Below are 23,696 nucleotides of genomic sequence, written 5' to 3'. Positions count from 1 at the left end.
TACTCATTAATATTTGCAAATTGTCATGTAAATGCTTATTACCAGTACAATTATGGCTTACCACACTGACAATAAACTGAAGGAAAAAAAAAATCTAAATCCAGTAGCAAAGATAAGAGTCTCCTTCTATGGATGACTCCAGGGCAAATGCTTACATACTAAATAGAAAGAGATATTAGTTTAAGAATTAAAAACATCAAGGTATCCTGTTAGAGCTAATGTGGATCAAATATTACCAGAATCAGTGACTTTTTAGTTATTCCAAAACACAAGTAACATACTTTTACTTTCATAGAGTTGGAGAATTTTAGAAAAGTTAAACTGGTCTTTATGGGTAAACTTTTTCAGGTTTACAAAGTTTTAGTCAATTATAAAGCTTGAAGGATTATGAGATAACCAACCCCCTGCAAACATTTCTAGAACACTGTCTACCTGCCAAATGTCACTTGATTATGCGCTTAAGGTGGACAGAGAGTTCATGTGTTTGACTTATGGATCAGAGTTGCCGTAGTGCTGGGTCCCAAGTGAGTCAGGTGAGTCCATGGTATGACAAGGGCAGCTTTTATGGGGTATACAAAGCAAAGCAGAGCAATTATGAAAATAAAGATATTTTAAAGTAACCCTAGTCCCTGACAAAAATTGGAAACTTAGGGTAAGAGGTGGCTAATGCCCAATAGTGTGCTGGGTAAAGGCTAAACAATTGGATCTTATAGATGACAGGTGGGAGGCCAATTTCTGTGGTGTAGAACTCACCATGGCTGATTTCAAGTTACGAGCATGAAAGCGATGAACACATAGACGGGTAGAGATACTAAGAATTGGCTCTTGCAAGATGGGCTCCAGCACACCACCAACTCTCTCAGTATGGCTGGTTCATCTATGCATTATTTTCTTGTTGGCTTATCATAAAATGGAAAACCTTACTGTGGTTAATCATTTTTTAAAATATTTTCTTTCATTTTCTTACCAGGGACATAAGAATAAATTTAATCAAAGTAGATAAGGAGAAACTGGATAAAGATGGCCCATGGTATAGCCTGGAGGGTGTCATTTTTACCATAGTTTATGTGGATGGTGCCTCCTGGAGTTATGCAGGATAGGGCCTGCACAGCTATATGCAGTGGCCCTGCCACACCTTCATCTGCTTGACTTCACCACCTGTCACACACACACACACACACACACACACGTGCCCAGCAACTAATGATGGCTTACATCATATCTCCTACTCTGTGCTAGGCAGTTATTATTCCAGCTCATTCCCTTCTTCCAATCTAAACTTGACCTGTGACTATTCAGGCTCCATCTGGTACTGGTGGTTCTCCCAGGATACCAGAGCAAGCCTAGAGGGGAATCAGGAAGAGGGAAATGGGGACCTCTGAAAACAGTGTTCATCAGCTATGTGCAGATGTGTTTCAGGACGCAGTCTGGGAGGCAAGGGTAGAGAAGATGCAGGATACTCACAATTCTGTCACTAGCTCAAGAGCACTTAGGCACAGTGTTCATTATCTGGGGGAGGAAAAAGAATAAATCACTGCTTCTACATTCAGCTAAATTACCCTTAAAAGACCTCGCCACTCAGTTGGCTTCCCCAGCTGAGTCATGGCTTCCTGAGCAGCCAGGGGGCCTAAGGAAGACTCTGTGGGTGGCTCTGAATGGGGCAATAACACAGTGCTAATCCCACCAACTTGGACATGAGCTTTTAAAAAAGAACAACAAGCCCAGTTGATTGATGGTGTTATTTTGGTTTTTTGTGGGAAGGAATTTACTTTGGGAGTATAGGGAAACAGACACTTGTGCTGCTCAGAGCTTTCAAATACAGGGAGGATTTTTTAGAGGAGAGAATGTCATGTTCCCAAACTTTTAGGGCACACCTGAGAGCATTATCTGGCAGACCAGGACTCAAGGGACTTGGCAGCAGGCGCAGTCAGGCTCTGCCTAGGCACAGCTCTAAGTGTGGTCTATGGCTGTGTGCACAACACTGGCGAACTGGCGCCCTTCTCCCCCACATACACATTTACAACATGCTCATCACTTCTTCCAAGGATGGGAAACCCAAAATAAATAAAAATAAATCTGGCTACCATGTTCTTTTCTGCCAAAAATAACTAATAAAGCAGTCGTTATAATTTTTCTAGGATATTATGGATCTTTCAAACAGAATGCCAAACTATAAAGATGTGTGGAACATGAGCACAATATATACTATGTGAGTAAAGAAGCTACAGGCTGCGGGTAATAGGAGAACTACTTCAAAGCAGCTATGGGAAAGCTAAAAGGGGTTAGAAGTAGGGGAAGGTTATTAGAACGTCATTAGGCCATTTCATGGAACCCAAGAGCAGAAAGGCCACGGATGTATGGACTGGAACCAGGATTGGAGTATGAGGGAGCCCTGCATGGATTGGTGACTTTTTCCCCAGAGTGTGGGTTCATGCCTCTTTAGCTGCAGATCAGTACTCTCTACATAGGTCTATAGGACAGAAAAGGATGGCCAAGAGCTCCTGAATTTTACATGTTCCAGTCCAGGGACTAAAGAGATTTCTCTTTCCAACCCAGTCTACAAAATTGATGAGGAAGAAACAGAAATTTCCCCAGGTCAGGTGTGACCCCTGATCAATCAATTGTGGATGGGCACAGAGTCTGGGGAAGGATTTTGATTAACCGGGCTCGGGTCTCCTCTGTCCGCAGAACTGAATACTGCTTTGCCTCCTGCTGGAATCCCTCTCCATCCATGAAAATACACAATAGATTAGAAGGGTCAGGGGTTCGGAGTCAGGCAAACCTGAGTCTCACTTATTAGTTATGCAATTCTGGACAAATCACTTAATCTCTTCAAAATTCAATATCCCCATCTATAAAACTGGACTAAAACTATTGGCCATGCAACATTGTCAATCTAAAAGGATGCTGGGTGGGAATTTTCCTCATGCCCAAAAGTGAGGCCAAAAAAAACTGTGAAGAAATTGACATTCTCTGGCACAGCAGTTCTCAAAGTGAGTCCTGGGACCATCAGCAACAACCTCACCTGAGAACTTGTCAGAAATGCAAAATCTTGAACTCTAGCCTAGACTTACTGCATCAGAATCATTGGACATGGCAACCAGTGATGCATGCCACAGTTTGAGAACTTCTGCTCTATGGACCTAGAAGGGCTCCAAAGAGCCCTCCAAAGTGGACCACAAACTCCTGGTGGAGGCCAGTTGAATCTACTCCTCCCAGGTAACCTCTTCTCAGATGACAGTCTATAATGCAGGCTATGGGGAGGACAGGCACAGGAGGGAATATCTGGAGTCCAAAATATTTGGGATATCGAGGGTCTAGTGTGGTTTACGTGGGAAAAAATAAGATTTCTCCACCTTAAGCCAAGTGAACATTAAAGATTGGGGGTGTTTGAAACAATGGGGGAATTAAGTCTCCCCTGGCCAGGTGCTGTGTAACTGTGGAAAATTGCAGACCTGCTTTGATGCCAGCACTGTTGGAAGAAGTTCTTGGGAAAATATTTCTCCTCTCTCAGAGCTTCTAGACCCTGAAGAGAGAGGGGAAGCAAAGGGAACTAGCAGACCATGTCTCCTCCTCACTGAAGGACAGGTCAACAAGATAGGCAGGGGAGGGTAGGAGACTGTGGCTTTAAATGGGAGGAGCTAAGCCTGGCATAGTGTAAAAACACTGTTCCAATAACCAGAGGTAAATAGATGCCATAGGATGTGACCCAAATGGCATTGCATCATTGCAAAGAGTGATTTTAAAAAAGAGCTGTGTTGAAGGCAATTAGCAGAAAATAAAAAAATAAAAGTATTTGAGATGCTGTTTGGAAAATACATAAGCGTCGGGGATGGTTAATAAAGCATTGTCATTTATTGAGTACCTCCATGGTCCAGACTCTTCGTTAAGCAACTAAAAAAAAGAATCACATTACATTTTTATAACAACATTGTGAGGCGGTTGTAATTCCCACATTACAGAGAAGAAAACTGAGGCCCAGAGGAGGGGAAACAAGCTGCCAAAAGCACACACTGAGTCAGCAGAACCCAGCCCCAGCCACCATGTGCCTCTCCCTGACGCTGAAGCCGCATTGTAACCATTGCTTGTTTAGGGTGGCTATGTTAATAATACGTTAATCCCTAAATCAGGGATGTTACTCATTTCCTTCTGGAATGGAATCCTTGAGCATTCCAATTGTAGATCAGGGTAGGGAGACTGTCTCTCTGTGCTTCGTTAGTTCTTGTGAATCCCCACACAGAGGTCCTGGCCAGGGACAGTCTCTGCGCTGCTATTTCAGAACCAGGAGTCGGCTTCTCAGAGCTGGTATTTATTAGGTTGGTGCAAAAGTAATTGCGGTTTTTGCCATTACTTTTAGTGCCAAAAATCGCAATTACTTTTGTACCAACTTAGTACATGACCCTGTTTTGCGACTTAAAACTCAAGGGAAAGATAGTCCAAGTGCTAACTTTAGTTTCTCAGAGAAAGCTCCAGATAATGCCTATGAAAGGGCTCTGTAGATCGTGAAAGGGCCAACCAGTGTGCAGCCTTACAGTGGAGTCACCTGGACTGCACTCAGAAAGGCTGCAAGTCTCTTACTTTGAGAGTGGCAAACGGTGCTTGCAGGCATCTTCCAGCCCTGAAAGTAAAATCGAAGCCATTCAATGCCGGTCTCTCCCTTGCACACACACCCATTTATGAGCATGAATCACAGATTTCCAAATAACAAATATGAACTTTAGAAAAAAAAACACCCACCGCATAGCCCAGAGCCTTCCAACCCCCCTTTCCAGCTGTCGATCAAGGCGGATTCTGACTAGCCCAGGAGGAGGGCGTGGGGAGGGGGAGCTATTAAATCAGACCCCAGGAGGTTCAACACTTGCAGCAATTTGTAGTGAAATTACCAGCTGAACTTGGTTTAGAACCTCGCTGGAGCCCTCCCTGAAGGGTGTGGTGTCAGAGCTGAGCAATTTGCTGTGGGTGAAAGCTTTGTGGTTGATTACTGAGCTAAGAAACAGGTCACCGAAGACCAAAGGAGCCGGAGGGTGTACCAGAAAAGCTTCCAGCTGCAAGAAGCCATGCTAAGGTCACTCTCATTCTTTTCTAAGCATCTAGAAATACATTGCTGTTAATTCTAATAAAACTTCAGCAGGTCCTCAAATAACATCTTTTCATTCAACATCGTTTTATAACATTGATGAGAAAAAAAATAAAAAATATCAATTCCTGGCCAGGGCTACCATCTGTGTTTGCAAGTTCTTCCCATTTCTGCCTGGGTTTTTCCTGGGTACTTTGGTTTCCTCCCACATTTCAAAGATGTGCATGTTAGGTTAGTCTAAATGGTCCCAGTGTGAAGGAGCGTGGGTGTGGGTGTGAGCGCGCCCTGTGATGGGATGGTGTCCTGGCCAGGGCTGGCTTCTACCTTGAGCCCTGAGCTGCAGGGATAGACTCCAGCCACCTGAGACCCTGAACTGGGATAACTGGGTAATCAATCATCATCATTGTGTTTATTAATCTTTCATCAATGTATGTATAGCTTGCATGTATTTCAATGTTGAATATTATAAGTGTTTTGGTCTTTATTTAGAAGTTTGGGGATGTTTCTGTGACCAGAAATACGCTGTAGAAACTTAACTCTTGTTTATATCAATTAGCCTAGGATAAAACTGGTTTTGTCACACATCATTTTGCTTAATGCTGTGGTTTCCAAGAACCGATAGATGACATTAAGTGACGACTTTATTAGCTACGCAGGCTGACTGGCTTGCAAAAGAGCTCCAACAACATCCTATTTGGAATGGAGACCAGTCTCACAAGGCAAAGCTACGGGAGCTTAGCTGTTGAGGAGTCAGCTCTTCTTTCCAAAGACTTGCCTCTCCTTGTCCAGAAAGCCTGTGCCACCCAAAGGGACTGTGTCCTGACAGAAAGGCAGGCTGCCTGCCAGAATAAGGATTAAAGCACAGAAACTCAGGATCCCTCCCCCAACTTTATGTGGCTCACACAATATGAATTGATGCTCACACTTTATACTTGTAATTGTGTCTCTACATTTATTATTGATAAAGTACTATATTAGGTATAATCTCATTTAATATTTACAACTAACCTGGGTGTGGTGCTTTTAAGCCTCACTTGACAAAAAACGCAAAAGAAAACATCCAAGTGTTTGTCCCAACAGGCATAGTAATGAATGGCATAAAAATCAATGTTGAGAGATTTGTCCAGTATGTTTATCAATACCCCGTAGTATATACTTCATGTTAGATCTTTTAAGAATTTGTGCACAGAAAAAAATCCTACAAGAAATCATCTGTTCTTCAGAGTCAGGGTCCCTGTCTCTAATGATTATGGGTCATGGGTCTCCTTAAGCTCTCCTTTTTCTCTAGGCTTCCAGGAAGACCAGAACAACCAATAGAGGGCAATTCTTGCAACTCTGTGAGCCTTCATGCATGGTATATTTGCTTTCTCTTTTCTTTGAGCTAGTTTTTCTTTTCTTCTAATTAATTTGTCTGTATACAGAAACTTTAGATTCTTTGGGAACTGAGGACAGCCATAAATAAATACATAAATATAATAGCAACAAGCAAAAATGTGAGTGAGAGAGCCAGCCTCCAAGACAGACCTCCTGATTCCAAATTCATTTCCACATCACCATATGGTCTCGTCTGGCATTTCTGCTAGAGGATCCTTGGGACAAGGTGCATTTTGTTTCCTGAGAGATGGTGTATTAGTATTAGTCCATTATTACATTGCTATAAAGAAATATCTGAGACTGAGTAATTTATAAAGAAAAGAGGTTTGACTGGCTCGTAGTTCTGCAGGTTGTACAGGAAGCAATAGTGCTGGCATTTGCTTCTGGGGAGGCCTCAGGAAGCTTGCAATTATAGCAGAAGGCAAAGGGGGAGCAGATGCCTTACATGGCAGGAGCAGGAGCAAGAGAACGTGGAGGGAGATGCCACACACTTTAAACAACCAGATCTCACGAGAACTCACTCACTATTATAAGAACAGTACCAGGCGATGGTGCTAAACCATTCATGAAAAATCCACCTCCATGATCCAATTACCTCCCACCAGGCCCCAACATTGGGGATTACAATTTGACATGAGATTTGGGTAGCAGCGAAGACCCAGACTAAATCAGATGGGAAGGTAAGGGACATGGAACAACTGTGACCACATTACTATGCCCTCACCTGCCTGGGCAGCAAGGAGCTCAGGCCTCATCAGAGCAGAATGGTCTGGAAGTTGCTGGCCACATGCCACGGATTTTCTCTCCCAGGAGCAACCCAGCAGTCTTTCCTTGAGGGAGAAATTTAATTACAAGAAATTTGCAAACATATTTGGGAAGAAAGGTAGGGCAGTTATTCTTTAATTAGATAGAGGCTGGTTTTAATTGCCTTCCTGGCAGTGTGTCTCCTTGGGAGTCTGGTGCTTGTGCAAATGAAGACTTGAGTAGAGAGTTAGAAAAGGAGCTTTGGTTTGGACATTCCTCGCCACTGGATTGGCTACCACATTCAATCCTAAATTGCAACCTGATAGAGTTATTTTCAGATTTCTGAACCTTACTTCCATCAATGTGATGTTGCTTCTAGTCTGCTGGAGCCAAGGGGCAACAGTAGAGCTGATTATTTGGTCTGCGATGGCCCTAGGTCAGAGCAACAGGCATGCTCAACAATCCTCTGCTGGAAAATTCCAAACTCCTCAGGCCCGCTTTCCATATAAGGAGTCTGTGTGCAAGTGTGCATGTTTCAGAGTATTTGTACATGGAAATGAGAGTGCGTGTGAGTAAGAATGTGTATGTGTGATTGTGTGTATGAGCGTGCAGGCCTATGTGTATATGCATGAAGAAATATGTGTTTTGTTTTTTTTTTTTGCTTTTTAATAATTTTATTCTTTTTCTAATTTTGTTACTTTAATTTCCCATAGCACTTTGGCGATGTTGAAAACAAATACAAATACAAGGATGTACTCATTTTAACATTTTATGCATGAGCATGTGTCACACCAATTTTGGGGGTGACAGTTTTGACAACAGGAAAAAATCTAAGCAATCAACAAAACAGAAGCCGGATAACTGGCTCTGACCCCCACCCCCAACATTTAAGAGACGTCAAAGGACACCTGAATTAGGTTAAAAAAATCAAGTTGATATGGATATTTCAACAGTGTTCTGTGCTGCAAAACTGAAAATAAAACCATTTAATACACAGCCCATTAATATCTGAGTTACGCTTTTAGGAACTGTCAACTCGAAGATTCATAAAAATCTTTTTTTGAATTTTTAAAAGCCAGCGTTTAAAAATAAACTTTAAGTTATCTAATAATCAGGTGAATTTCAAAGGAGAATTTACTCACAACTTGAAAATAAATTCTCTTTCAACTTCTTAAAATATCCTCATCCAGCTAATGAAAAGTGAAACATGTATGTATCTTTTTGGAAGTTCAGACTAGCATATGCCCAAAAGCCTAAAGTTAAATTAATGGCCACCAAAATTGTAAGGAAATATAAAAAATTAGGAAAAAAATCCATCATATATTATAGTTAATAATTTATAAAAGCCCCTCAGAAGGAATACACTGTTCTCTTTTGAGTTTTATCTTTTCTGTAAAATCAAAATTGGTACTTTAAAAATATGGTTAATATATATATTGCCAGCCTAAATACCATAGACTTAACCCCAGTGTTGTTCGACTGTGTCAAAGTAAAACCAGTGGACATTTAAGCCAAAAGACTAATTTTTAAGGCCATAACTAAGAAAACTAGAGAAGTGTTCACGAACTTTTAAATACTATTTTATGTTCCAGCAACATTCTTTTTGTTCTTCTTTACCATAGTGGAGATGCTAACATTCCATCGCTAAGCCTTCCCAAAGCAAACCTGTTTATTTAAAAAAGAAAAAGGAATGTGAAATAATACTCAAGCTATCTTAATTTTAGGAAACAAAAATAAATCAGAGTTCTGCACAGCATCTGATCATCTGCAAATTCAGCACATAAGACAACTACCACTATAAACCTTTATCATTGAAAGCTCTTATCGTCCTCAAAATCCAGTTGAAAACAATTTAGATGGATCACTATTTTAAATGTCAGTGTATTTGGCAAAATTAAAATTACTCAGAGACAGGCCCTAGGTATTACGAAAACCTTAATTCAGGATAGCAAATGGAGACAGGTTGTGCAATGTCTCTGTGTACCTTCTCTACGAAGTGCAAGGTGGTGAACTTGTGTGACTCTTGTTCTCTTCATGCAGTAAGAACTATGGCAGAGTATGCATGAAGAAATATGTGTTTGCGTGTGTGTATTGGAGTGAGTCAATGTATGTGTGCATGAGTGAGCATGTGAGTATAAGTGTGTGTGAGTGTATAAACATGCATGTGCATATGTGTTTGTGTATGCATGCCTGTGTGTATGAGTGTGAATTGCATGTGTTTGAATGAGAATATGAGTGAGCTTTTGAGTGTGAATGTGAGTGATCATGTGGTTAAGTGTGTGCGTGTGTGTTTGCTATGGTCTCTCTAGTTGCATTAGGAGGAGGAATGGGGGGAAAGGGAATGAAACCAGAATGGGCAGATTGCTCGACCTCACCCTGACCTGATGGAGACAAAAGCGCAGAGCTAGAACCGTTGGCTACAGTGAAAACGCAGTTTATCTCCCTCTCACACCTAACCATCCTTAAATAAGTAAGGGAAAGCAGACAAACAAGATTCCCTGGAAAACAAGATAATGAAGTAATCTTCCCATTTGGCTTCCCATGCAGGATCCACAGAGAGACAGGCGTGTGGAACAGCCTGCAGGTGGGTTCACAACACATTCTATGTCCACCGAAGCTTGTTCTGAATTGCATAGATGGGATGCTCCAGCCAGAGTGATTTTAGTGGCAGAACCAGTGACATCATTTCGGCTGCACGCGAGTGGAGTCCCTAAGGAGGTCTTGTTTCCCTCATTTACTGAAAACACAAAACGCATCAAGGGCAGAACTGGGGCCAAACCCCAGCGTTCTTGAAGTGCATTTAGAAGATAATTTATCCTGGTTGCCTCAGAGATGCCTGCTTACGCACATATTGTCCAGTCTTCATACTAATCCCTTCTTCCCATCCTGTCAGAGGCCGTCTAGCTCATGTCTGGGATATTTATGCTCTGTTATCACTGGTCTCCTTTTTCACCCCATTCTGTAAATTACTGCCCCTTAATCAACTTTAAAATTGCCTTGAGGATGTCACTCCCTTGTTCAGAGATATTTGCTGGCTCCCCATTAATTAGAAAATAAAACCTAAGATATTTAGTTTGCAGCCAAGATTCAGTACAATCTAATTCTCACCGTTCTTATTTTTGACATACCTTCTTCCACTTTATCAAAACTTGTCTACTAATTGCATAAGTAACATACTCTATTTATTCATTCTTTTATTCAAAAAATACCATAATGAGCGCTTTTCATGTCCCTGGCAGCACCCTAGAGACCATAATAATAACATGAAGCTTAATAAGCACCTGCTGTGAGCAGCTATGCTACTAGATTCTCTGTAGGAAATATTAATATACAGGGCTTCTGTGTGTACCACTTCAGGGTTGCCATATACAGAGACCACAATATAATGACGCCTTTTGGATTTTGTAGCACGTCACCTCTATGTGTAATTTTTACAGCCTTGAAAGGGGAGTGGTTACATTAAATTCATTTTATGGTTGAAAAAACCAAGGCACAGTGTGGGCATTGAAATCCAGGGACCCGTATTCAAAATCGTTATATATAATTAACATTGTTCTCTTCTGCAGGTTCTCCGGGAAGATACACGATCATACACTTTTCTGCTTTTAATTTTTTTTTTCGTATGCTAGAGTTGATGAAGAGAATTAACCAATCAACCTCCATCAAGGCAAGTTTCCATTTTCTATTTCTTCTGCAGCTGCATCAGCCCATCTAAATTCTAGACTAGAGTCAACGTGCTGTCATTGAATGGGCATGAGTTTTGGGATCTGACTATTCTTAATTCAGATTCTAGCCCTGTTTACTAGCCTAGGTAATATTCACCAAATTAGTTAACCCTATGAATCAATTTATCATTCATTAAAAGGTTATAATATATTATAGATATTAGAATACATACATATATATGTTGCAGAATTTGCAGATAGATTGAAATACAATGGAAAGCAGAGCCTTTAATATAGTACCTGCCAGACAATCTAGTACTCAATGAACATTAGCCATTGCTTTCCCATCACTGTACTCAGATTAAGGGGAGAAGCTGCCATTCCTGCTATGAGAGGCTTCTCTGAGATGAATGCTTGACACAATTCTCTGCCATTCTCAGGGAAATAAGGTAAGAAGCATACTCTCAAAGGTGTGCCCCTCATGCCGCTGTCAAACCAGATTATTTCTGGGTCAGCTCTGAAACACACTTCCACAAATTATTTCTAAGCCTTTGCTTGTGGACATTTCTGAACCACAGTCCAGGGATCTAAGAGGGAAATTATGTCCTCCAATGCCTGTGTTCCTGGGAAGGAACTTTCTACACTTTTCCTGTTTCTGTCTGGGTAACTTCCCACACCCTACCAAGGGCAGTAGGACGGGGTCCGAGGATTGCAGGGTGCCGCCCAGTATGCAGTTGGGATGCATCACAAGTGCACAGTTTCTATCACACAGTCACACTGCACACGATCACTGCCAAATGGTCTCTTCCTATTGCTCCAATCAGCAAGTACACTTTTAAGCCTGAAGACTTGGAGGTTATGAATTTCATGTTGGTTCTATGCCTGATGCCAAATTAGATTAGATTCTACTTTCAGCCTAAAAGAAAAAAAAACAAACAAACTTTTCTTTGGAAAAACAATATTTTTTGTCCAATTTACATCTTAGGTTTACCATGGGGGCTTTAGTTTAAAGTTGTTCTCATTGGAGATTCTTGATTGGCTGGAAGCCCCTGGGCTGTGCTTATAAGAAGTGGCCAAATAACAATGGAATGATACCAATAGTGGTAGTGGGTAATATATTTAAGCATCATGTTCATGGTCTTGCATTCATTATGTCACTGCCAATGACTCCAGGCCACATACCAGACACACTAAAGGAGGCTTTCCTAAAATACAGATTTCCAGGCCACAGCCCATGCCTCAGAACCTAGTGTAAAATTCTATATTTTAAAAAATATTTTATTAGTGATTCTAGTGCATAGAAATACAGCAAAAGTGGCAAAAATCCCAAGGGTGACAACTACTATCGATGACTGGAGTAGGAAAAGTCATTTCCTAAGGTCCTTTAGGAAGTGGTGAAACTGTAGACTGGAACTCAATCCATCCTGATCTCAGAGCTTGAAAACATAACCCTTACCTTAAGTGAAACAGGTCCAACAGCACAGACCAATCCTGTGGGATGCTGAGGGTCGCTACCTGCATCTTCTGACTCAATGGGTCTAAGAAAGGGCCCAGGAATCTACATTTTACAGAGCCCTCTGTTACCCTACATGATTTTGAAGCAGGTGACCTGACAACCATATTTTTACAAAACTCCTCTACTTCCTCCAATCTAAAGAAAACAATGCCAACATGCTTTCTCCTAATTAATTGGCCTATTTCTTAGCTTATCTAGTCAAATCAGTCATTTCCACTGACATGTCATGAGACCCTTTTTGTTTTTCCAGTTCTCAATCTTTCTTATCTCTCTATGAGCAGATGACCAAATAATAGATCTGTTAATTCTGGAGTCTAGAGTTCTGAGACCTTAATCTTTTTTTTTTTTTTTTTGAAACAGAGTCTCACACTGTGACCCAGGCTTGAGTGCAGTGGTGCAATCTTTGCTCACTGCAACCTCCCCCTCCCAGGTTCAAGCAATTCTCCTGCCTCAGCCTCCCAAGTAGCTGGGATTACAGGCATGTGTGACCACGCCCAGCTCTTTTTTTTTATTTTTAGTAGAGATGGGGTTTCACTGTGTTGGCCATCATTCTGCCCTTTACTAGATTCAGGCTTCTCACTTTAGTAGAAATTTCTGCTCACAATTTTTCTTCTCAGGATCTACACAAATTTACATAATCTGTGCCCTCCCTAAGTCATTTTCTAGCACTCTTGCTCCCATTTGCTAAGATGACTATACTGGCCTTATTCTGTACGTATTACATGTGAAGAGTTCTCAGGCAGTTTATTTAAAAGGCCTTCCCATGCACAAAGTGAAAATCCTCCCTTACGTGAAAGGCTGTATGAGGAAGTGGAAGGTGTTGGGTGTGCACTTATCATGACCATGAAGAACTGAGCCACGTAGTGGACCTGACAACGTGAGAATTCTAACTTTGCCGTGCAGTAGCCACAGCATCTTAAACAAGTTACTTAATCTTTTGGGGATCTCAATGTCATTATCCATGAAATGAAGATAATATCAGGACTATAACAAGAATTAAATGAAAACACATGTAAATGTCAATTAGAATTACATTTAAAGTCAGACGGACTTAGATTTGAATTCTCCCTCTGCCACATGCTTGAAGTTAACCTCAGCAAGTCTCGGGTTATAAAATAAATTTAAAATTGTCTACCTCATGGGGTGTGGTGGGGAGTGAGTGCAAAGGCTAATGTTTAGAAAATTCCCAGAACATTTCCTGGCACATAGGAAATGCTTCATAAAAGTTAGTTATTATCCTCAGCTCCACTCCCAGAGGCCTGTTCAAAGAATCCGCACTGCTAACAAGCCCAGATCACGTTAACTCATAGAACCCCTGATATTCCAGGTACCTAGAGTGAGCGTCTCAGAGAATGGGGCTCAATACAAGGGGGTAGCCTGAAGAGTCTTCATCTTCATCTAAAGGGCTGACTATGGGGGGTCCCAGAAAAACTCTGCATACCCTTCACATTATAAGAAATTTTTTCTTTTAAATTCAGGAAACTGCCTATAACGCGTTTCAGAAAAATGACCCTCAGCCATGTCTGTCTCCACTCTTGTGTTCCCACTGAGGTTGCAGATGCACAGTGCCTGTGTCCACCCCACTGCTTATCATTCTTCGAGCTGAGTCTGTTAGCTGTGGTCTCAGAATCCTTCTTAACATGGCATGCATGCTGAAACCTTATTTGCTCTCTCTTCAAGAAAAGATTCCCTAAGCTGAGCTTAAACTTCATTCCATCACATACCCTGCTCCAAGCCTGTCGTCTCAGAGCAGTGACTCTTGACTTTTTGTTGGCTTCACATTTATCATATCTGTAGTGATTTTATCACAGTTAATATTAACTTTGTATCAGCCCAAAGGGCTCCACAGGTCCAGATGAACCAGAAGTATTTTGCCCCTTTATTTTCTTCTAACCTTTTTCTAAGAATAGCAACAAAACCAGAAAGCCCTGGAGCCTTCATCCTCATTTATTTCACTGCTTGGATATAATTTAAGGAGATGCACTAAAAATGTCAAAAGTGAACAAATTGAAAAGAGTGTTTCAATCCTCCAGGCATGAGACAAACTCTCCAGGAAACTAATCTTTAAAATATTTGGAACTGACCAAAGGTTAATTTTAAACCCTTAAGTGAAAAGTGATGATTTTTGTCCTCATCTGCTGGGTACAATACTGCGCACTGAGGTATAGTGGGAAGACAGTCCCTCTTTTCTGTTCCCACCACCTAAGGCACGGTCCCCCACAGCAGAGGCATCTCTGCTTCCTGTTTGCGCCATTTTAAGGGATGGCGCTCCCATCTCTTTAAGCTGCCGCTCTTCCAACTTGGCAGGGCTGATTAGGAAGACCCAGTTCCTGACCACTGATGCTTTGCTACGCTAGGCTGGAAAATGTCTCCCTCTGCCCTTGAGAAGGGGGTCTGAATGTTTTGTGAGACTAATACCGCAGCAACATTCCAGTGTGTTTCACGCTGCTGCCTCCTGTTTCCCTTGAAGTTTTCACCAGACCCTGGATTTCTTTTTCACTTCCTGTTCTGAGCCATTGCCGGGCACTCATTACCCACCAGCTGTGGCCCAGCTGCTGCATTCTACACTAGAGGTGGTGCCCTGCACCTGGCGAGTGAGTCATTCCCCTTCTGCCTGCTAGCACAGTGCATTAAGCCTTCCGAGTCTTTGTTTGGAAAGCAGCTCTATAAATGTCAAGTATTACTAACTGTCCAGGAGAGAGGTGGGAAAACCAAAGGCTTGGGAAGACTGAAGAATTGAGTAAAACCTTGTTCGTTTGTTTACTTTTTTTTCTCTCCTGTTCTTTCCTTTCTTATCTGCCACTCTACTTTGGATTTCCAGACTAGCCAAAGGATTGAAATGACCATCCCCATAAATATGTAAATTGACACAAATCTGGAAATACTAATCATTTTAAAATAAAACCGAGATCAGTAGTATTGCTCACATTCGTAATAACTTTGGCACATAAAATAGAAATGTAGGTAAATCAGGCTTATTATCTTATCCATGAAAAGCTTTCAGTCTAATACAATGAAGGACAATATGCACAATAAGTGTGTGTCGACGAGATCAGGAAACAGTTCCGTTTCCTTGGAGACAGCAAAGTGTGCCAGGGCATGGGTATCCCGTCTTGGTAGCTACTGCGGCTGTTTTTACAACCTTTTAACTCTGCTTGTTTTTTGTCTCACTCCTTCTGATATATCCTCTCATTAGAAGGCCGAGTGATCTTCCTTAGATGCCAGTCTTATCAGTCTTTTTCTTATTGCTTTTGTTAAAATCCTTAGAGATGACTGTGGAAAGAGCAAAGGCAACCCACTCAAGTGTAAGAGAAAATCTTCCTAAATTAATCCTTTCAATAGCTAAAAAATTACCCCACACACACCTTTTTTAAAAAGCTGTGATAACTTATCTACTATTGTTTTGAATGGCATGGTACAATAAAGATGTATATCCCAAGGTAGAAATTTTTCAAGAAACTATTTATATAATGACCTACTCTTAAATAAGGTTTTTGACTTTTGGAAGAGATTTTGTTAGTGTACGCATCTCCAAAGATCTATTGTCATTGATTAATATCCAGGATATCAAGCTTAGAAAATGTTATTTTCCTGATGTTTTGACTTTCTGAGGATGTAAATACTCAACACACCAAACCCAAGGCAGTATTAGCAAGTGGAAGCTTACAAAGAGAAAGACGTCAAATGAGCACTTGAGTAAATACTCAAGGTTATTTAGCTGAGTCTTACAACCCACTGGGGCTTTTTCCTCTCACTGAGTTAGGCAAAACTCTTTGAGGGTTCTTGCTGGATTCAAAGCCTACTGAATTATGAGCAGGCCCAGGCTTCTCTCAAAGGGAAAACTGTCCGGTAAACTAAGAGTTATTTCCCTCATACTAATTTCAAAATGTATTTTCAAAACTGATTCCAATAAATGCCATACTCTGAGGTACAATTCATAGTGGAATAAGAACTTATATTACATAGGCTTATCATATTAGTTTCCTACTGCTGATGTAACAAATTACACAAATGTAGTGGCTTAACACAGCACTAATTTACTATCTAACAGTTACGGAGGTCAATTTCAAAATGGGTCTCACTGGGCTAAAATTAAAGTGTCAGCAGAGCTGTGCCCCTTTTGGAGGCTCTTGGGGATAATCTGTTTCCTTGCCTTTCCCAGTTTTAAGAAGCTGCCTGTATTCCTTAGCTTGTGGCCCCTTCCTCCATCCTCAAAGTTAGCAATTTTGGGTGGAGTCATTTTTCCATGCTGCCATCTCTCTGGGTCTTGTTTCTGATTTCTTCTTTCACTTTAGGGATCCTTGTGATTACACTGGGTCTACTGGGATAATTCAGGATAATCTTTCTATATTAAGGTCAGCAAAATAGCACTCTTAATTCCACCTGCAACCTTAAATCCTCTTTGTCATAGAAGGGAACATATTCAATATACACTGAAAAAGATTATTCTTAAAAAAGAAAGAGGCTGTATTTCATCAAGCAGTTTGCTTATGAGGAGATGCAGCCTTCCACATAAAACCAAAGTGTGTTCTGAGAGAACAAAAAGAGGGGTTGAATTTTACAGAGAAAGTTCCCACCCAGGTTTCCACACTGGTCCACATGCAAATGAGGGACGCAAGCTTGTTTAGTTCAGATTGGTTGATGCTTGTTTTGTTCTGATTGGTCGAAGCAGGTCACAGTGTATTAGTTAGGTCCAGGTGATGAGATGGGGCTTTCTGGCTGCCATTGATTCAGGTGGCATAAACAGGAACAGACAGGTAAAAAAGTCCCAAAGTTACAAGAGCGTGTGGTTTCTTCAGGAGCCAGAGTATGTGTGTGACCTCTAGTCAAAAATTGGCTACTTGGCTCCATTTTAAATTCAGGCCCAGCTATCCACTCAGGATCCATCTTGAGGGGTTGGCTCTTTCAGCTTCACACACTGGGCCTACTAGTATGACCCAAGATAATTTTCCTATATGAAGGTCAGCTACAGCAGTCTTAATTCTACCTGCAGTCCTTTGTCATGTAAGGGAACACATTCCTAGGTTCCAGGCATTGAGATGTAGACTGCTTTGGGGCCAATATTCCGCCTATTATATGTAGTAATAGACATTTGAGGTTTTCAGTCAACCAGTTGGCTGGGGAAAGTGAATATTTAAGCGAAATTCAACAAAAAATGAAAATGAAGACTTGAGTGCTCTATGAAGTCTCAGATCCCATTCTGGGAGCTATGCTATTGGATGTTTATGAGCAAGCACCTACTCAGTATTAGACACTATCAAATCTGCAAGTATTAAAAAACAAATAAGAAAGTCCCCACCTGCCGTCTGGTAGCTTGCCACTGGGAAAGAAAGGCAAGCACATTCACAGCATAAGAAGCAGACACTGACTGCTATGGTGCAGAGAAAAAACTGCTTCATCCCGGAGATGACATTTGGAAAGACTTAAACAATCAAGAACCCCCCGCCCCCTCGGAGGCTTGCCGCCACAAAGATATGATAGTTTTAACCAACTAAAATGAATTTTCCTCATATTGACACATTTAAACACTTACAAGACCCTCTGACCACATTCCCATGGCTTCTCCTAGAGCCTGGGAAGGGGCCAATGTGAGAACACTGAAGTGTAAAGTTTCACTTGTTTCTTCTCTGACAGTTGGAGTTTGTCCTGCTGATTAGATCAACTCCCACAAATGTCTTCATCCCTTGAACAGAGTGTCTCACATAAAGCAAGCTACATTTTTATTTCTCTCATAAGCCTGAGATGCAGGGACTTTCAGGGTTAACACAAATCATGGGTTTCCCTAAATATGTTCACAACATTAAGGTCAATTTCAAAAGACTACCATAGGCAGCCTGACAAGAGAAAAGAAGTTAGAAGATGACAACCTGGAGCTTGAGTTTGGGAGAATGGAAGTCTAAAAGCAAGCCTCATCTTGCAGTCCACTTTGTGACTCTATACCTCAGATCTTGTTTTGGATATCATGTCATAGGCTGTTAATTTCCCCCCAGAATCCATTGTCCTGACCTTTTTATAATAGAAGCTTCCTCCTATAAACAACATGTGACTTTTATCACAGCACTTGGCTTTCAGGCTGAACTAACATTTCACAGCCTCCCTTGCAGCTAGAGGTATCATTGGGTTCTTGCCAATGGAACATGAGCAGAAGTGATGTGTCTAATTTTAATGTAATTTCCTTTAAAGATATTACTTGCTTTCCACTTTTTCTCCTTTTCATTTCCTTTTGGTGAAGAAATGAAGAGAATCAGAGTACCCACCTTGGATTCTGATATGAAAGATTTAGTATAAAAGAGCTACTCCATCAGCCTGGAAAGATCACTCACTGGCGAACTCTTAGGTAAAGGTGAGGGAAAAATAAACTATTTTATTTAATCCACTGAATTTTGAAGGCTGTTTGTTACAGCTACTTAGACTGACACTTAACATGGTAAAATAAGTAGTTAAAGAATCATCTTCATTAAGGGAAATGTTCTTCCTCCAACAATGAATACATTATTGCCCAGACACTTTCTGAAAAATGACCCACAACCCAGGTTGAAATCATCCAGAAAGTTCTCTTGTGTTTCTGTGCTCTGGCCTGGCCTTTGTAGTGCCTAACTACAGAAAGTAGCTGCCCTTTGAGCAGCATCCTTTGAATGTAAAGAAAATATGAGCATGATTATTTCATTTCTGTTGTGTCCTCTTTGCAAATATGTAAGACTGAGTGCTTTGCCTGTGAAATTCTCATAGTGGGGACTTCTGTGCTTTTCTCCTGCTCACCTGCTTTTTCATTCAAACCTGTAGTGGGAGGAAACCTGTCAGCGTGTGTGGGTGACAAGAGTGAGTAAGAACTGGATGTATGGTCTGAGGTTACAGGAAAAGGTTGTTTATGTAGCCCCATTGATACTCAGGAGATTGCAAAATGAAGCATTAAATTCAAATTTTCTGACTCGCTATCCCCTTGAGAGAAGGACTTCAGAAAACACAGGTGTGCAGTCTACTGAGATGGAGGTTTCCTTTACAGTGGATTTCTGTGGAAATAAACTTTGACATTCTATCCCAGGGGCTGCCTCTCAGAGAGACCCCTCGGGTGATGTGTATTTTGGAAACCTCGACAGGAATTTGTATTTAGGCGAGATTCACTTTACGTCACTCACTCCTGATTTTCCTCCTCCCTCCCTGGATGGTGCTTCCTGACCCCCACCCCCCTACCTTTTTTTTTTTTTCCTCTGGCTCCTTCCTTTTTTCTGACTCCTAAGTGGTGACTGCTCCTGGATTAGCCCTGGGCTACGTTCTCTTAACCATAAACTTGTCCCATGGGTGTAAATATCATCTAGGTTCCAGTAACTTCCAAATTTTCACCCCTGACGTCCTCCTGGAACCCTGCACTTAGACATGGCAAGTGCTTATGTGACTTTATGCTTGTCTGAGATCTAGAACTTACCATGAAAAAACACAAAGGAAAACGGCACAAAGACTTCTGCCTCTTCCCCAACCTGCTCCACATCCAATGTGTTAATGAAGGAAATTCCAGGTAAGGTAAAGGTGTAAAAACTCCCAAATATATGATGGCTGTAACACAATCACACACAATACAAGTGTATTTCTCACTCATTTCAAATTGAAAATGGGTATCTCTGATCAGCAGGGGCTCTTCTCCCTGTGGCGTTTCAGGGACCTGAGTTCTATAGCTGTTGTTCCACCATCTTGAACATATCATTTCCAAGATCACCATTCCTGTCCCAATTAGTGCTCAAGAGAGCACGGAGGATCATCCATGGGAGTGTCCCATGGACAGTTTTAGAGGTGACACACATCACTTTTTTATTACATTTTACAGCTAAACTTCACACCAAACTGCAAGAGAGTCTAAAAATGAAGAGAAAACTGCTTTGGCAAACAACTACCTAGTCTCTGACACAGTCTACCTTTTTGGTCAGCCAATATCCAGCTCCGTCTTGTCTTCTTACACAAAGCCCAGGCAAAGCCCGGGATTGCTAACTGTTGTACAAAGCTGTTGGCTGGGCCTAGATGGAAGCATTCAACCCCATTTCAAGGCCACTGGCTTATCCAACCCTGAAAGGTCTGTGATCTCTCAGTTCTTTTTATAAACAGGCCTCTGCTTGCAAACGGCCAATTCTTGCCTGAGCTCAGCTCTTTCTTGTAATACTTTATGAAAGGCAGCCAGTAGTAACCAATGCATAAATTTTTCCAACCAGCTGGCCCAAAGGTCAGTAGACCTTTTTACCAAATGTTTCACAATATATAGCATGACTCTCCATCTTTCTCCTCTCTGTTATCAGGTTCCTCAATGCCCAACCATTATGTCAATGCCTTTTACCTTAATTTTTTTCTTATGGCAACATTTTCTTCTGGAATTATTTCTGCACTGTAGCAAATGCCCTAAACTGTGTAAAACAGTTTAAAGACACTATTTGTTTTTTTCTATTTTTATCATTTGTTCCTCGGTCTACTCAATACGCTCCCTGCTTAAAACTCCCCTAGTGATTTTCTGTTGGATTTAAAATAAGAGCCTAAACTCTTTACCATGGATTACAAGCTTCTCCGTTAACTGGTTGTAACCTGCATTTCCAGCCTCCTCTGGCACCACTCTTGTCCCATCCACTATACCACATTTCCTTTGGGACATTTTCTGCTTCTTGAACTTGCCCAGGTCCTTGCTGTTAGTTGGTCCCTTTGCCTATAATGATCTTCCTTCTTAGCATCACTTGAACTACAAAAAAATAAAAATAAAACAAAAAACAAACTCCTGCGTGTTGTTTACATCTAGAGGTTTAAATGTAATCTCCTTAAATAGACTTTCTCTGACTTCATACACTCTATTTTAATTCTTTGCATAGCACTTATTACTATCTGATTTCTTCTTCTCTCTCTCCTTCCTTCCTTCTTTCTTTTTTCTGTCTTTCCATCCTACTTTCCTTCATCCTTCCTTTTTTTCCCTCCCTCCCTTCTTTTCTTCCTTCCCTCCCTCCCTCCCTTCCTTCCTCCCTTCCTTCCTTCTCTCTCCTATTAGGATAGAAGCTCCATGAGACCAAAAATCTGTTCAACGTTATTCCATGGCTGTTACATCAAAAATATTAACAATGCCTCAGCCTTTGTAGTTGTCTAATAAATATTTATTAGGTGAGTGAATGAACTCATCTTCTCAAGGAATTTATGGTGCTAAATTTTACAGTGAATCCAAAAAAGTCTAAAACTGGAAGAAACTTTATTGATAATTAAATATATTCAATTCTCTAATTTCATAGATAAGTAATTGAGTAACAGAAGTTGCAAGTTCTGGGGATATCTGAAACATCATCTCTTCTACCTGTAAATTTTATGATTATAAATTGTGTGACCGAAGTATACAGCTAGTTTATCTTGGATACTAAGAATTACGATATTTTTATTCATTTGCAGTCAATGACCAAGTGACCTAGGTTACAATGGTCACTGTGTACCAGGTATTCTCTTTGCTCTAATGGGTCAGTCAATGCAATCAGAGATAAATTTATACATCACAATGGTAACTCTCAGGGAGTTTCCCTCAATAATTTGATTCTAAGGGGAGACAGATCTTTTTCCTTGCTGTTGAACATTAAGCTTTGCAGCTAATAAACCAGAGGTAGACAAACTACAGCCCATGAACTCAACCTGCTCTACCACCTGTGTTTGTCAATAAAGGTTTTAGTTTGTTTGTTTGTTTTGAGATGGAGTCTTGCTCTGTTGCCAGGCTGGAGTGCAGTGGCACGATCTCGGCTCACTGAAACCTCCACCTCCCGGGTTCAAGCGATTCTCCAGCCTCAGCCTTCCGAGTAGCTGGGGCTATAAGCGCCTACCACCAAGCCCAGCTAATTTTCGTATTTTTAGTAGAGATGGAGTTTCACCATGTTGGCCAGGATGCTCTCGATCTCTTGACCTCATGATCCGCCCACCTTGGCCTCCCAAAGTGCTGGGATTACAGGCGTGAGCCACCATGCCGGGCCGTCAATAAAGTTTTAAGGAGCTCAATAATATCCATTTATGTGTTATCTATAGCTGCTTTTATACTACAATGACAGAGTCAAGTAGTTGCGTCAGAGATGGAATATCACTTGAAACCTAAAATATTTACTATCTGGCCCCTTATAATGAAGCCTGTCAACTCCTATAGTAAGCTATTTTCTCTGCAACCTCTCCTTCCACCCCCTATCCCACAAAACACCTTCTTCAGTTTATTAAAATGTAGGACTTTCTCATTGAGAAGACTTTAAAATACATACTACCTATTATCTAACTGTAGAGCAAGTGTGCTTCCTTAATAAATTGTAATAAAATTTTAGAATTTAATTGTATCTAAGGCAAAGTGTTCTACTCTTTCTTTGAAGGAGGTTTCTGGCATGTAAAAGTGTCTCTCAAGAGATCAACAAAATAATATTCAGAAAAGTAGAGATTCAATGATAGGTCATGGGTAACAGTCTACAGGTTGTCTTTCATATTCATACTTCATTTTTCCTTTAGTAATAGAAGTTTTGGGTTTTAGCTAGTCAGGTAGACACCTGTCGAAATTGCATTTTTCCAACCTCTTTTGAAGCTTAGTTTGGCCACATCCTTAGGTTGTAGCCAAGGATGTGCATACAGAGGGGATGTGAACAATTTCTGGGCCTGTTTTCACCTTTCCCTTTCTACATCTCACTGACAGGAATGCATATACCGTGGCGGAATCTGGGCCAGTCACCTTAGACTGTGAGATCAAAGCTTCATATCAGGTTGACAGAACAAGAGAGAAAGTGTGGGGAGCCCACCTCTGTGGAGTTGTCATGTTGGTTAAAACTGTTGACTCTTAGACTAACAGGGTGAATTAGTTCATTCTCACATTGCTATAAAGAAGTATCTGAGACCAGGTAATTTATAAAGAAAAGAGGTTTAATTGGCTCACGGCTCCTCAGGCTGTACAGGAAGCATGATGGCTGCTGGAGAGACCTCAGGAAACTTTCAATCATGGTGGAAGGTGAAGGAGAGGCAGGCGTGTCTTACATGGCCAGAGCAGGAAGAAGAGGGACGGGGGAGGTGCTACACACTTTTAAATGACCAGTTCTCACAAAAACTCCCCCACTATATAGTACCAAGGGGAGGGACTGCTAAACCATTAGAAACTGCCCACATCATCCAGTCGCCTCCTGCAAGGCCCCACCTCCAACACTGGGGATTACAATTCTACCTGAGATTTGGACAGGGACACATATCTTAGAGTGACAGGAAATTATTAAGGCACTGTTTTGTTTTTTTTTTCAACTCTTTGTTCCCATACATGAATCTATATGCTATCACTGATGATAATGATAGTAGTAAAAATTCT

The 23,696-nt window shown here is 41.1% G+C and overlaps 1 long non-coding RNA gene across 1 annotated transcript in view; it reads left to right on the top strand.

Annotated features, from left to right (window-relative positions):
* Positions 1-23,696, top strand: part of LOC134738246 (uncharacterized) — a 205,247-nt gene that overhangs the window by 22,033 nt on the left and 159,518 nt on the right. Inside the window, exon 2 of the long non-coding RNA XR_010123849.1 lies at positions 2,139-3,219. This is a non-coding gene — a long non-coding RNA (uncharacterized LOC134738246). The remainder of the gene's footprint in view (positions 1-2,138; positions 3,220-23,696) is intronic.

The sequence above is a fragment of the Pongo pygmaeus genome, chromosome 16 (genome assembly GCF_028885625.2).
Source record: "Pongo pygmaeus isolate AG05252 chromosome 16, NHGRI_mPonPyg2-v2.0_pri, whole genome shotgun sequence".
In the NCBI taxonomy this organism is placed as follows: domain Eukaryota; kingdom Metazoa; phylum Chordata; class Mammalia; order Primates; family Hominidae; genus Pongo; species Pongo pygmaeus.
This window is presented reverse-complemented; position numbering and strand designations above follow the sequence as displayed.